Raw genomic sequence first — 15,908 nt, 5'->3', positions numbered from 1 at the left:
ATGGTCAGAAATAAAAATGGATCCAATTTCTGAAGATTGAACAGAGGGTAGTTGGGACTTTGAAACCAAAATATAATCAATGCGCGAAATAGTACAATGAACATTTGAGAAAAATGTAAATTCATATTTTTTCATGATTGCATGTCTTCCATACATCAAAAAGTGGACGAGAGGCAGCAGACTGAAATACTTTATGTGACTTATCAGGTTTGTATTTGCATTTTGATTTTCTATACGAAAAAGGATCTAGCCAATTGTTAAAGTCTCCAACAACAATAATGTTGGGATTGGTAATGGAGAATCATTTTAATTTGATCATATTCCAAAATTCAGGGTCAGGTTTAACTGGTCCATAAATATTTTAAAAAGTGATCGTTTTATTATGAACCTTGGCATGAAGTATTACCCATCGTCCATTTGTGTCACACTCAGTAGACAAAATTTGAATTTTTAAAGATTTGTGACAAAGGATTGCAACCCCGCCCTTACGGTTGACCGCAGGTGAAAAAACAACTTCGCCCACCCGTTGGCGTTTAAGTTTAAGGAATTCAATATCATTACAGTGGGTTTTCTGCAAAAAAGCTATTTGACAATTTAATTTCAATAAACGAGAGAGTACCCTTCAGACGCTTGACAGGGTGACCAGATCACAAAAGTTCCACAACACAACATTAAGCATGTATCACATTAAAGACAAGGGTACAGGAACAATGATGACACACTGCAGAAACAACAACGGAAATAAAAAGACACCATTTATCAAAAACAATGTAACACAAAAGAATTATAAAGAACATGAGAGGATGAAGAAAAAAACATATAAAGTTGTAAAAATAGAAAGAAAAGGAAGAAAGTGTGTTAGGAGGGGCTGGTGAATTGTACTGAATTGACTGGGGCTCCTGCTGTTAGTCCGAATACATTGTTTTTAAAATCAACTGTGTGTTCTCTTACCAATTTTAATCTTGATGTTTGTGTAGCACTGCGTTTTTGCACATTAGAACCTCCCTCCACTGACCCTGCAGTGTCCGCCTGTAAGAGCGGGCCCACCTACATTTGGGTCAGCGCTCTAGCCTTCCCGCAGTTTTGATGATAAAAACCACACTGGTACGAACGCGCAGCGTGTGTTAGGAGGGGCTGGTGAATTGTACTGAATTTACTGGGGCTCCTGCTGTTAGTCCGAATACATCGTTTTTAAAATCAAGTCTGTGTTCTGTTACCAATTTTAATCTTGATGTTTGTATTGCATTGGGTTTTTGCACATTAGAACCTCCCTACGCTGACCCTGCGGTGTCCGCCTGTAAGAGCGGGCCCGCCTACACTTGGGTCAGCGCTCTAGCCTTCCAGCAGTTTTGATGATAAAAATGATGGTGCAAACGCGCCGACGGCGTGCCGAAGGCAAGCCCGTTGGAGCCCGGAGCGCAATCAGTGCCAGGACCCCTGGCCGGGTGGGGACCCAAGTATACTCCAGAGAATCGTTGCTTAAATTAAGAGCAGCGGCACATGGTAATTTTAATTTCCTAACGCTGGGAGAGAGTAGAGGAGAGTCCCGCTGTACCAACTGCTCTTATCAGCTGAAGATGGGACCTGACAAGAGTACCTTGCAGACGGGCAGGGAACGGGGCGAAAAGGGGGGAGAGCAGGGGGGAGCCCCAGATACCAGACCATACTTTCAATATTAAGAATAAGGAGCCAATGATAAGCCCCGGGGGTACAGATGATCAAAGTTTTCATTGCATACTACTCAATACACATTCTGTGGTGAAACATAAACATGAACGAGAAATGCTCTTGCTGGCCCATAAACCGGACATAGCCTTTCTAACAGAGACATGGACTGATGACACCTCTGTTCCAGACTGGAACATTGCTCTTCCACCTGGCTATGGATTATTGAACCAGGACAGGCTAAAGAACAAGGGGGGTATAGCAATTGTGTACAAAGTCTATTTGAAGGTTCAGGGGGAAGCAGTGGAGGACCTCCCGGATGAAGCCAAGCGTTTTTGCGTTAGACTGAATGACTCTTTCAAATTTCAGGGTGTATAGGCCGCCTGGCCCCAGAGCTGTCTTTTCACAGGCCCTCCTGGCTTGTATGGAATCATGCATTGATACAAAATCTTTTTCTATAATGGGGATTTTAATTACCATCTGGAGCTCAACACAAGCTTTGAGACAACCAGTCTTTTAGATCATATGGCAGCATACAACCGTAGCCAGATATTGTCAGAGCCTACGCATCAGACGGGACACACTTTTGCTAACAACTCGGACATTACACTGGCTAGTGTGGAGGCACTTCCATCGACTGACCTTGGGGCAGTTTTCTTTGAGGTCAGGGGGGTGGCATCTGCACACCGCCCCCCTTTCAAAGCATCTAAGGTCACGTTTCGATGATGGAACAAGGTAAAGAGCAGTGATCTAGAAGAGGCACTTAACTACTCCCCTCCAACTCTAGAAAGTGACAACAAGGTAGCAACCTCACAGTTTATTGAGTGGATACAGAGGGCGGCCGACTGTGTTGCACCAGAACAAGTGTGTAGAACGTATGAGCATCTCTGGAGAGTAGAGTATAGCAAAATTAGCAAAGAGGCATATAACAGGATTTGGAAACTGTATAAAGAGGCTATTCTTGAAGCTAAGCGGGAGTGTTTTATGGAAAAAATTCAAATGGCTGGAAATTCGGCCAGAGAACTTTTAAATCTGTTAAATTTCTAGCCCAGCCACAGCAGGTTAACACATTTAAGCCGGACCAGGATTTCTGTAATCAGCTTGCTACCTTTTTTCAAAACAAGGTGCAAGTGATATAAAATGAGCTGGCCAAATCATCAAACCTCTTGGCAGAGAATAGCTCATCATCCTCTGGGATGGAGACAGTGCACTCTAGGCTTACGGTTAAAGCACTTTTGGCTGATGAAGTTACCAATCTTTTGCAATCAGTAAAATCTGACTCGCCAAATGATCCCTGCCCCCCGCCATTATGCACTTGGCCGCTGGAAAGATCAGTGAGACACTCACCTCCCTGATCAACCAAATTTTGGTACTGGGATCTATCCTACAGCCTGGAAGACAGCTGGCATAAAGCCAATCCTAAAAAAGATAAGAGCCGACCACAGAGCACAAAAACTACTGTCCCATCTCGGGCTAAGCCTTTGCAGCTAAGGTCCTGGAAAAGGCTCTGACAAACTATTTAGATACCAATAGGCTATTGGACCCTACGCAGCATAGGTTTCGACCAAGACACTCTACAGAGTTGGCTTTGATTGCTGCCTCAGAGGCAATAAGGAGGGTGGTGGATGGAGGAGGTAGGGCGATTCTCGTTCTCCTAGATTTGTCGGCTGCATTCGACACCCTGAATCACACGGTGTTGGTGGGGTGACTGCAGGAGGTGGGAATTGGGGGTTAGGCTCTGGATCTCCTCTCTTCCTTTTTAGAGGACAGTAAACAGAGCTTGAGTTGGGAATGCCTACAATCTGACAGCTTTAACCTGCCCTGTGGTGTGCCACAGGGATCAGCCCTGTCTCCGACGTTGTTTAACGCCTATGTAACTCCACCGGAAAGACTCATCTGGAAGCATGGGTTCACATTTGTATCTTACGCTGACGACTCACAGCTGGTGATATCGCTATCGGACGAGGCAGAGATCACAGCCTCCAGTTTTCATAGCTGTCTAAAGGACATTATGAACTGGATGAACCTAAGTTTTTTGAAAATTAATACAGAAAAGACTGAGGTGATTGAGTTTGGGAAGGGAACATCACTGTGGAACAACTCCTGGTGGCCGCCGGAGGCGGGTGAATGCCCCCGCCCCGTCGAGAAGGTAAGGATTTCGATAACAAGCTTAATATGTCAGCACAGGTTAACAGTCTAACGTCGTCAAGTTTTTTTCTGTTAAAGACTCTGCGTAAGATTTTTCCCTTCATCCCTCTCAATCTACAGAAGACGGTAATGGCTGCCCTCTTCCTGTCCAAACTGGATTACTGTAACGCACTATTTCTGGGTTCTGACAAAACCCAGATAACGAAATTGCAATCGTACAGAATGCCGCAGCGCAATTTGCTTTTAAACCTTCCTAAGGGCCATCCTACATCACAGGCTATAAGAGCATTATACTGGCTCCCTATTCAGCAGAGAACAGAATTCAAGTCACTCTGTCTGGTTCACAAGGCCCGGTATGGGGGCGGCTCAGACGATATCCAGGAAATGTTCAGGCTTTACACCCCTGCGCGAAACCTTCAATCGATTAATCTTGGCCTGATATGAATTCCCAAGTTTCAAAGAGCTAGATGGGGGGGAAGGTCCTTGTCATACTGTGCAGCTAAGCTGTGGAGCAAACTGCCAGTGGCCCTGAGATTACAACCCAATCTGTTGCTTTTCAGGAAAGCCCTTAAAATGTGGCTATTCTCACCCGAGTAGATGCAACGTGTCCTAGGCCCTACATACACACTATAGCGCCAAAACGCCTCGGCATTCGAGCGCTTAATAAGACACATATCATCATCATCATCATCAAGAAAGTGATACAAGGAAAAGTAGAGAAAAGGGTAACAAAAAGAGAACACAAGAAAAGTGGAACAAATAGAGGGAAAAAGAGACAGATCAAGAACAAAAAGCCAGATCGGAAGCAAAAAGAGAATAAGATGAGTAACGGGCATGTAGGTACCTAGAAACAAGAACAACAGGGAAGAAAAGAGAAACAATTATAAAATAGAATTAATGCGGCCGCATAGCCCATGTTTGAAAAGCAAAACTGGGGAATAAAAAATTAGAAACAACAAGCCATGTAACAGATACAGTAATATATAACGGCTTTAAGAAGAATGAGTATTTGAGTCCATAGGTGTTCTAGTGATGAATTGTAGAACAGTCTTAACTTAGCCGGATCATCAAATGAGCAGGAAACACCTTCATAAGTAATCCTCCAGAGACAAGGATGAAGAAGACTGTTAGAATCCCTGGATCCCTGGTTGGCTGAGGTAGGTACCGTAGGCCAAACAGGTACCCAAGAGCCCCCAACGTTAGGGAAAGACAGGACGCCTCTTGAGATAGCCACCGCTCCACCTCTTTGGTAGCTTGGCATGAGCAGCCAGGCTTATCTTCAAGGCCAATGTGTAAAGTATTTGCAATTACGCTCATAGCAAACCAATGATGACGCCACAAACAGACTTCACACGAGTTTCATAGAAAAACAAGTATATGTTTATAAAATGATATACTAAACCAACATATGTGTTGGAGTAAAGCTCCCCCTGACCTGTTAATATTGAGCTAAATTAAACAATCCTATGTACTCCTAATGTCGTAATATGCAATTCGTTATGCAACGATCAGGTATTTCACAAAATAAGAATATTGCAGATCGCAATACGGCTATCTGGCAATTTGTATTACTGCTGTAATACAGTGTGTAATGCAACAACGTTGTAAACTGTTATGCCCCCTTAATGCAATGCGTATGGTCCTCTTCAGATACTCTGTTGGGAAAAAGCAATGCATCGTGTAATACAATTATCAGGCAGTTTGTTATGTGAAACTAATCCAATGCGGAACACATATATCAGTCAGTTCGGTATGCAACACTAATGTAATGTGTAATACGACAATCCAGCAGTTTGTGATACTGAATTAATACCGGACGTAACACATCTATCAGGCAGTTCGTTATGCAAACCTAGTGCAAAGCGTAACACAACTATCAGGCAGTTTGTTATGCAATACTAATCCAATGGGCAATACGACAAACAGGTAGTTCGTTGTGCAGGAATAAGGCAATGCGTCATAAAATCATCAGTTACACCATTATGCAGGAATAATGCGATACGTAATTTACGGCAGCACCGTCACGGTGCCTCCAGCAGTCTCTCCACCACTCGTGCTGGCTTGCGTAAGTCTCCGGCCACAGTTGCCCCCCCACATGGGTAAGATATAACACAGTAGATGCAGCTTCGCACTCCGGCCTCAGTGCTGCATTCAAGCCGAAGCAGAGGCTCGCGCTGCAGGACAGAGAAAGAGGCCGAGAGCATCTCCCTTCGAGCTAGTGCCCCACCCCAGGAGTCGACACACATTACCTGGGGGGGCGCAAACCCATTATCCTCTCCTCATCCAGTGACTTGAATCTCTGATGCAATTTCTCTGAATTTCCGGGCAACAGGAAGATACCAGGGCGCACACTACACCTGCACTCAGAGTCAATGAGACTCACTGGACTCTGGGTGCATATTAACCAGACAACTCCTCATGAGGGTCTCAGGCTGCACAAGACACATGCACGTAGCATCGCTGAGACACACTTGATCTTCTGGTGCCCCCGATCACAGGGCACAACTTGCGCAGACCTCAGGCTGTAGAAAGCACATGCACACAGCGTCGCTCGAGACACGTTTGATCATCGGATGCCCCTGATCACAGGGCTCCTCTGGCGAGGGTTTCAGCCTGCAAACAGCACACGTACACAGCGTCGCTGAGACACACTTGCCCTTCACGGGCCAATCCACTCAAAAGTCTCAGGCTACACCAAACACATGCATACTTCTTTGCTGAAACTTACTTGGCTTCCCGGTGCACACGTTCACAGAACTATCCTCTCGAAGGCTACACCAAGCACACGCACAGAGCATCGCTGAGTCTCCTTTGAAACTCCACGAGCCCAGGATCACAGGGCACAACTTACGAAGGCTAGACAGAGCACACACACACAGTGACTCTGAGAGTCTTCTCTGGAAACTTTTGTGTTCCTGTCTTTCCGAACAGGGAACCAACTCACCCAAGGCCCTTGGGGACAGTTCATTCAGGACACAGCACACAGCAAAGTCCTTCAAGCAAGGGGACACAGCATACAGCAAAATCCCTTTAGTCTTTCCTTGGTTGAAACAGCAAACTGCAGGCCAGCCCCGGATCACACAGCAAGAGCAGTCCTATCCATCAGTCTCTTCAGTTGTTTCTTCCTTGGTAAAGGTCCTTTGACTACAAAGTAGCTTCCATCTTGTTCACACTTGATCAAGCCATTCTCCAAAGTTCAGGGGCTTCATCTTGCATAGTTATACCCCTCAATGGCTTTGAAGTCTTTGTGTTACAGGGGGCACTGATCCCTGCTCACACCAGTTCTGGGCGACTCCCTACCAGTGACACCTTCTTCCATTGATTAGTGGGGGTCTAGAATCTCAAACACTCAGCACGAGGTAGGACAATTGTTTCTTAGCGCCAGCCCAGGCCTCTCCACCTCTAGGGACTTTTCCTCCCCCTACACTCCAGATGCAGGTCAACCTGTGCTCTCTCACTTCTTCCCCTGGGTCAAGACATTCCCCAGATCCTATCACTTTCAAATCCAGCCAGTCAATCCACAACTAGGCAGAGACACACAATAATGTTTAAAGCTCCAAAAAAAACAGCCACTTCTGAAAGTGCATATGGCTGGGTCCAAACAGGGGTGGCGGAGTGGGCAAAAGAACTGTGGATTTGACCCAGATCTTTTGACTGGGGGAGATTGTTTGCATTGTCGGCATTCCGTCCATCATTTGTTTGCTGTAACACTTCTAATAGAGTGGCTTACAAACACATAATGCAAAAACCATCTTCATAATATTTTTTATTATTGCAGGGTGAGTACAGGCATACTAAACTTCACCTTTCCATCTTAAGGTTTTGGGAAGAAAGGCTGGAAAACATATTACACAGCCCTCCCATTCTATCCTATGAGCAAGATGGTCTTTCAACAGTGAAAAACGAAATGGACATTATTTCACTGTCAGGACATGGCACTTACCTTAGTACATGTCCTACCTTACACATGCACTACACCCTGTCCAGGGGGGACCCTAGACCTACCATAGAGGTGTCTTCGGTGCACAGAAAGGGAAGGGTAAGTTCTGGCAAGTGAGTGCACTTGACAGAACAACATGGCAGTTTCACAAACTGTGCACAGGCCCTGCAATGGCAGGCCTGAGTTCCCTTTTTAAGGCTACTCGTGTGGGTGGCACAAATAGTGCTGCAGGCCCACTAGGAGCATCTGCATTAGCTGCCTTTGCACACATAGTGCACATTACTAGGGACTTCACTTAGTATGGCAAACATAACAATTATGGTCAACCAATTACCATTACACTGTACACAGGGAGCACTTGCACTTTGACACTGTTTTAGCAGTGGCAAAGTGTCCAAAACATCTAAGTTGGCAATACTATATCCATCACAGTACCAAAAATAGAGGAGATAGAGGCAAAAAATCAGGGGTAATCACACCAAGAAATGCCAGGCCTAACAACTGCCATAACGAATATTCAGGGATCTCATTTGAGGACGAAGAGATAGAAATTCCCCACATCTAGCATTGGTTGCATTTGAATGGTCCTGAGATATAATGGAATTATGAACAGACCAGACAATACAACGTTTCTCTCTAGCACACTTCAAAACAAGCATTAGATCAGTGAATTCTAAAAAGAGCATTATGATGCCACATGGATTAGTAGAATGAAGTGCTCATTGGATTTTTAAAGTTGTAGAGGACTGAAAATTCAGAAGGTCTGGCAAAAATGTCTTTAAAAATGTTCTCTGGTATACGGTAAAGACGTAGGTTATTCCTCCTATTGCGATTTTCAAGGTCCTCTATGTGGAGTTTAAGCTTTTGTATTTCTTGTTTCAGCAGAGGAATTTTGGTTGGTACGTCCTGAATTTGGCCCACACGTTGTTCCATTTCAGTTATTTTGCCCTCCATATTAATCCATCTATCCACAATTAATTGAAGCTTTTCGTTGGTGGCATTCATGAAAGGTTTGAGGGCATGTAGTTCATCCAAGATTGCATCCAGGACAGGAATTGAAGATGAGTGAACAGGAGATGGAGGATCATTTTTAGCCCTTTTAGGTTTAGTGCCAGAGGCAGATGCCTTGGAAATATTAATTTAGTCATTAGACATTTTGAGAGAATGTGGCTGCCATGAAGATGTAGAATAACTGGAAAAGGAAAAATGGACCCTTAGATAATCAAAAAGGATACAAGAGCCTCTCAGTCACTCAGAGAGACATGGATAGTTCTCTCTGAGTCGGCTCAAAATTAAGACTTCAGGAAAACCAGGCCTGGCTCTAAAATGGCACCCAGAACAAATCTACAATGTCGTGGTGGGGGGCTATAGAGGACTAAAGTCAGATGAGGACCAGATCTCTAGGCGCAACCCCTCTTTAGCCTCACCCCCGCCAATGAGGTTTGAAGGCAAGAACAATGTTATGTTATGTTAATTTCGATTTATATAGCGCCAAATCACCGACAGGTCTCTTAGCGCTTGCTTTGGGAACCCGTCCTGGCTTTCCCTGTGAGATAACCCCTACTGGGCATTCCCAAGGTGAAGACCAGGCATCCCATCGCAGTGGGGCCGTAGTGGAGATTAAGCAACCTATTGCCCAGAGTTGCAGAGTGTGAACCCATGATTCGAGTAGGCACCGAGGCAAGAATTATCGAGTCTGTGGACATTTTGAGCTCAAGACCCTGCCGCGTCGGGAATTGAACCCTGGTCCAGGGTCTGACCTCTGCATCAGGGTCTGCCTCCTCTAACCAGTGAGCCACACTTCTCTATGGGTTGTCCTAAAATCTGACGACCCTGGAATTTGCCCCTTCCACCTCTCCTCTCACCATTGTTGCCCTGGAGGCCAGCTGGAGAATGTAGCAGACGACGCTTCCTAGTAACACCAGGACCGGTGCCTTCCGATGGAACTTTTCCTCGGATCCTGAGCATCCTTGGCCGAAGCCCGGTGGAGCTGTCCCATGCAGTTATAGAGGAGTTTTGCCTCTGGTTCTCACACTCGGCTACAACTACCTAGCCAGAAATCTGACATTGTTTTTCTCGTCAGCCGTTGTGTTTCCCTCCCTCCCCTGCATCCCATGTTGTTTTGGTTCCTCCTATTTCTTAACTTGAAGCCTGCAATTGATGTAACTATGTAACCTGTACCGCTCTGATCCTCATGTAAAGCGCTCTGATACCTCCTGGTCTAGCCAGAGCTATATAAAACTTCACAAAAAAATAAATAAGTAAAGTGAAGAGATCCTTATGACGGTAACAAGCCTGCTCATACAATGAATGGTATGATAGTATAAATAGCAATAATAGTGCAGGCACCACTAAGTGGTGAAAAGGCGGAGAAGGGAATCCGCTCAGTGAGAGAGCTGGGAAAGGCACCTCACAGCACATGTATCAAGTACACTACTCCTCAATAACCATCATAAGAGGTGCAATTGGAGTTGAGTCAGCGACAGTTTATGACCAAAATATGCTCCAGGTCACATAAACTTTGAATGCACCATATGAATACAAATTCCAGGAGGAGTGTAATTCTTTCCTCAGTGATATTATGGAAAAAATACCTTAGGAACCAACTGGTGCAAGTACATTGGTAAAGTCAAGCAAAATGAGCATCAAAGCACAGGTTGGAAGAAAAAGCCATATCTGGGGACAAAATTGCAGAAAATGGTGAGGGACTGTTACAAAATAAGCTCACCCAAAGAAAATTAGCCGCTTGGAGACACGGATTAGAGACTCGCAGGAAGCGCCATTCAAAATGGTTGCCGCCCGCAAGTGAGGAGATCCAGCATCGTGGCAATAAAGGATCAAAGAAAGGCTCCACGGGTCCCAATCTTCTTCAGCAGTTCGACATGAGCATTAGGCATCAGGGACCTGCCTTGTAGGCTGCAATTGAGGCCCAAATGCGGCCAAAGGAAACAAAAGCAGCTCCGTGTAAAACAGAGTTTAGAACCGCGCAGCCATCTTGTTTCGGCGTTCAAGCCACGCCTGCCATCAATTATTCATGTTTTGATATTTTTTTTAATGCAAACACAAGGAGATGATGGACGGAGTGCTGAAACTTTTCAGACACTCACCCCCAGTTCAAATTAATACATATATATTTTTAATTTAATTAAATAATACTTTTAATTTCTTCAGGGAAGACCTGGCTTGGCAGTTCGGGCTGGACTGTTCCCATGTTTAGCATTAGTACAATTAGTGAAGGTGACTGTTTTGTTCTGGTGCAATGCTTAAGAGTTGGGTTATAGTTTAAGACTTGTGGCGCAGTGTGGTAGTGCTTAGTAAGTTCAATGTAATATTTTGTGTTTTGCATTATATGTATATTTGTGTAGTTACAGATATGTTATTAGTAATGTTTGTGGTTATTTGTTTTGGGCTTTTTTTCAAGCCTTTCATCAGACTTGAAGACTTTCCCTATTTTGGGATGCATTGTTTTAAAGGAAATAACATTGATTGACTTTTAACCAACATTTCTGCTAAATACCTTTAGATTTTAGATTTTTCTGAATTGCTTTTTACAGATTTCTGAAAATTGTGATTTTGTTTCTGTTGATATGTTTTTTTAATCTCTTTTATGTTTTGGAGATTTTATATGTATTTTAGTGGATTTATTGTTGGTGGATTAATTCAGGATTATGGACAACAACATACAAAACTGTAAGTTGCATATGTTATTGGGTGGGAAATGTTTATTTGTTTTATAGTTGTTTCTGTTTTCCCAATGCTTTATTAAGAGTTATATATTGCATTTATTTATTGCCACTTAGTAGCTGGTATATCGTTTTTGTCAGGTTATGTTTTTTAATGTAGATCAATTTATGTGATAATTTTAATTTTATTAATATTTATCTCTTAGTTTAACTGCATTCTGTTTTATTGAAATGCCTATTTTTGACTCAATAGAAAAAAATTATTAATTAATATATTTAAATACATTTGTTAGTTGAATTTTAATTTTATGCTTATTTGGAAAATTGAGATTTTTTTGAGTAATGTTCTTACTATGGATTCTAGGTATGGTATGCCATGGATGTTTACAAATGTTTTTAGGGTAGTATTTTGATACATTTCCCTGGATTGTTTGGATACTTCACGTTTCAGCTGGTATCTTTGCTCTTTTTTTTAACATTTCTAGAAATTGATATATATTAGAGTGACTTCAGTTTAGTATGCTTTGGAAGGTGCTGTGTCACCGTTCCACTGGAGTGTTACTTTAGCTTCTTGAGCCCTGGTGCTGGCTTATAATTTCCACCATGGAATCCTGTACTGGACCAGAATTGTGTCATGGTATTCGGGGGGAGATAATGAGAAAACAATAAGATTACACCTAGGTGAAAGAAAAATTGAAAGTGTGAACATTTTTGCATACTTAGCCATTTTCTTTGATTCTAAATTAAGATGTAAGAAGATAGTGTTAAACATTGCAAACCATGAGTGTAAAAACATTTTAGATTCTCACAAAATATGTTGCAAACCAATACAGTAAATGGTTAAAGTCTATCTAGTGAAAACCATATTCAAAGCTACATATGGGGCAGCAATTTGGGGTATTGCATACGTTGAGACACTCAAATGTATGGAAAATAAGTTCACCAAAAGGCTACTGTCTGTCCCAGGTGCATGCTCCAACATTGTTTCTCACAAAAAAATAGGTTTTCCCTTTATCAGCAATACCATTAAAATGGCACCTTTATAACTGTGGTTATCGATCTGGAAAAAGAACACGGTCCAACTGAATCAACTTATTCTAAAAGACATTATGAATCTAGATAATACCCTTGAAATTCCCTGGCTATCCTATGTTAGACAGGCTTTTATTTATCTGGGTTTAGTGGACCTTTATAACACCCCAACTCTCTGTGAAATCATCCCTAAATCAAGTTAGAAAGATCTTTTTATGGCTAAAAGCACAAAAGACGGATGGGAAAGGAATATAGGAAAAGGCACAATAATGGCAATTTCATGCCCTTCCCCCTGTGCTGTATGGTACTCTTTCTTACTTTTCCTTTGTAGAGAACCCCCAGCACTATCACATTTTGACAAGATTTCGCTTAAATTCCAATTCTTAAATGTTGGGTTATCCATCAAACTCATATTTATTAAACCATCTTCCTTTGATGGTAAATCAAAACAATAGACTTTACATATTCTATTTTAGTTCACTTTATATGTGGCAGAGAAGAAGTTTTTCGTCCCATTATTGAGGAAATTCAGCCTGCGAAACTCCACTGAGCACTGTTAGTCCTTCAACAATTAGAAACTAAATATGTATGCTTTGTGACTGCCTTATTTTTACAGGCAGCCGTAAAAACGTGAGGGGCTTCTACATCATCAATAGCCTAACCCAGGAAAGGTGCACACACAGTAAGATAACAAATTATTGTTAAATGTAAAGCCTAGCTCCCCATTGAACTTTGGGTTATACCCTCTGATGGATGGAATTTGCTTACCTATGCAGAGCATTTACATTAATGTTATGTGAGAATCAATAGTTGAAGTTAAAAGGAGAATTCAGGTGACCTATTTCTTCTTGTAACAATTTTAAAGAATTTTAGGATATTTCTGATTTTAAATAACTGTTGTAAAATGAAATTCTCTATGTAATATCTACTGTATGATGCTATGCAGGTCATATCGTACTATTGTATGTTATTTTAAACACAATTATTGTTTAATATAAACATTATGTGGTTAGGTTGAACTGTATCTAAAAGTCTGTTTAAGAAATACATTTTGATGTACTTTTATGCATTTTGTATGCGAAATAAAGTTTTCAATTGAAATTGACAGGAATAGTGTAGAATGTCAGCCAAATGATCTTCAAAATAGAAAATTTGGGGAAATAGTTTGTGATTGTTGGATCTGGCCCACTATGCAGGGTATCTCCTGTTTTCTGCAACCGTTTTTGTTGGCTTTTAGGACTCTGCATGCTTTACCACTGCTAGCCAGTGCTAAAGAGCCTGTGCACTGCTAAATATGGTAAAATTGGCATATGCCCCATAGGCACCTCAATTTACGTGTAATGCTAAATTAAATTGGTGAAACATTTACCCAAGGCCAGTAAATTAAATGCTACTAGTGGGCCTGCAACACTAATTGTGCCACCCACTTAAGTAGCCATTTTAACATGTCCCAGGCCTGCCATTGCAGCCAATGTGTGCGGTTTTAAACTGGCTATTTGAGCTGACAAAATAAACATTTTACCAGGCTTACACCTTGCATTTTAATACTAATACGTCACTACTAGGGTAGGCCCTAACCAGCCCATAGGGCAGGTTGTGTTGTATATAAAAAAGTGGATATCTACTTTTAAGTTTTACATGTCCTGATTATGAAAAACTCTCAAATTTGTTTTTAATAAAAAAAAGGCCTACCTCTCTCACAGGATAACTTTGAGTTACCTTATTACATTTAATGAGTGATTTATGCTGATTGAGAGTAGGTGGGATGGTTGAGTTTGGTATCTAAGGAATCATAATTCGAAACCCACTTTAATGGAAAAGTTGGATTTTAAGTCACAATTCTGAAAATGTCACTTTTAGAAAGTTGACATTTTCTTGTCCTAACCAATGTGTGCCTGCAGCATAGTCTAGGCCACATGATATTATGTAATTGGCAATTGGCTTTTTTGTATTCTTCCAAAACACTGTCATGGGTGTTGGTTGGAAGGGCCAACCTGGCTTAATGAGGAGGTGGAGCTGTCACCTACCATAGTTGCACTTCAAAGGCAATTGCCCAGAACACTCACAAAGGACTGCATATTAGCCTTTTATACTCCCAGGCAGACTGGGAATAGGGCAAGGAGGCAGGACATTAGAGACACATTTGTAGGGTGAAACTCCAGAAGCTTCTTCCACTTGAAAGTAGGCACCTGGTATAAATATTAGACTATCAGAACCCAACTCTTCAGATCACTTTGGACCTATGAAAGTCTCAGAAGAAGGGCTGCTCTGCTACTTTGCTGCCCTGTGGCTCTACCTGCAAGAAGGAATGCTCTGCTGCCCTGATGCCCAAGGAAGAAGGAGTGAACCTGCACATGGAATAACTCCAAGGGCTCCAACTCCTTTGGACCATGCATCTGGACTCTGTCTAATGAGAGTCATAGCCTCTCAAGTGGTGCCTCCCCTGTCCTGGACCATCTGAAGTGGGGATAAAGGTGCTCTGACAGCCCACCTATGGTCCCCATCAGAAACGTCACATCGCGGCACAAACCAACGCAGCCATTGCGGTTCTTCATCGAAACTGCCAAAGTGCAACGCAGTTCGATGCAGGATCTTGCATTACAGCCCTCACAGCTCCCAATCAGATCCAACACAGTGTGATACAACTCGACGTGGACCTCACCTCTCAACCCACTCGGTTGCTCATCAGAAACAAACCCAGCTCGACGCAGGACTGCACATTGTTCCTCAGAACCACTGCTGTGCAACACCCCACATCAAGGACATAGGGTGCAAGTCTCAGCAGGCCTAACCTGGTCACTGTATCAATCGCAGTCGGCCAGAACTTGTGACTTTGTCTATCCCAGTCTGGCAGGACCAGATAACCACATGCGCTTTGTGTTTCTAGGAACCATTTTACCTAAATATCTCTAGTTTTACTAATTGGATTATTCTCATTTTGAAGCCATAAAAACAATTAAAAGTTACTCTATTTTTCAAATTTGGTATGGGATTTTCCTTTTTTTGTGTTTTCACTTTATTAATATTGTGTGCTGCGTAAACATTTTACACAGTGCTTCTGTGTTAAGCCTAGCTCCTTTTGTGACAAGCTACCAGAGAGTTAAGCACAAGTCAAAAAAGTGACTTTAGTTGTTCATCCTGACAGGGATTGCGGCTGTTTCTTAAGAAGGCACCACAGCCCCCTCAACCAACAGCCCAATTTCTCACAGTGCTCACGGGTTTGGTAGTACGGTGACTCTACAAGGAAGCAGTGGTGGTTTGCTACTTTGGTAACTGGTACATATAGTAGGGAACTTAGGGCCTGATTATGATTGCAGACAGACTTCAGTCTGTCTGCCATCATTTCGCAGTTGGGACCACCCGCTTACAAGGTGGAGGTCCCACAGAGCTAATTATGATACGACCACCACAGTGGCGGTCGCGTTGCCCATGTTTTGTAT

The sequence above is a fragment of the Lissotriton helveticus genome, chromosome 8 (genome assembly GCF_964261635.1).
Source record: "Lissotriton helveticus chromosome 8, aLisHel1.1, whole genome shotgun sequence".
NCBI lineage: Eukaryota > Metazoa > Chordata > Amphibia > Caudata > Salamandridae > Lissotriton > Lissotriton helveticus.
This window is presented reverse-complemented; position numbering follows the sequence as displayed.